At 30.6% G+C, this 736-nt stretch overlaps 1 pseudogene; it reads right to left on the bottom strand.

The window, feature by feature from the left end:
- Nucleotides 1–331: 331 nt before the first annotated feature.
- On the bottom strand, nucleotides 332–450 carry LOC118613976 (annotated as a pseudogene).
- Between the last annotated feature and the right edge of the window lie 286 nt (nucleotides 451–736).

A 736-nucleotide genomic window follows, 5' to 3' on the forward strand; every position in this document is an offset into this window, starting at 1 on the left:
GAAATCTAATATGGGTGGTGAACATACAATGCAATGTATATATATATGGCTTATTGTTGATTTGTACACTTGAAACTTACTAGATTTTGTTAACTGTCACTGAAATTTAAAAAAAAAAAAGATATTTTGACAATGTAGGTGGAATGAAGTCCAAACATATTTTTATGACCTAAGCTTGCCTTGTTTTAGTATTTATTTATTTATTTATTTAGTTAGTTAGTTAGTTAGTTTATTGTATTATTATTAGTTTTTTAGGCAAGGCAAACCTTAGTTGACCTCACAGATTGCAAGGACCTTGTAAGCTTACAATTCCCTATTTTTTTATTTTTTAAGCCTACAGCACCCGATCTTCCTAGGTGGTTTCTCATCGAAGTACTAACCAGGCCCTACCCTGCCTAGCTTCCGAGATCAGACAGGATCAGGCTTATTCAGGGTAGCATGGCCGTAAATTGTCTTGTTTTATTAACCTTATCAATTTTCACAGCTCTTCTTGCTCTATTCTTATAGTAGCTCCTCCTGTTGTAACAAACTATTTGATGTTTTCTTCCTTTTTTGCATTTCTTTTTTATCATTCTTTTACTTTATTTTTTAATTAAATTTATTGGGGCAATTATTAGTTAATAAAATTATGTTTTGAATGTATAATTCAATAATATATCATATGTATATAGCATTGTGTGCTCACCACCCAAAGTTAAATTTCCTTCTATCACTAAATATTTGACTACCTTTACCT

This window comes from Rousettus aegyptiacus, unplaced genomic scaffold (assembly GCF_014176215.1).
Source record: "Rousettus aegyptiacus isolate mRouAeg1 unplaced genomic scaffold, mRouAeg1.p scaffold_m13_p_2, whole genome shotgun sequence".
NCBI classification, from domain to species: domain Eukaryota; kingdom Metazoa; phylum Chordata; class Mammalia; order Chiroptera; family Pteropodidae; genus Rousettus; species Rousettus aegyptiacus.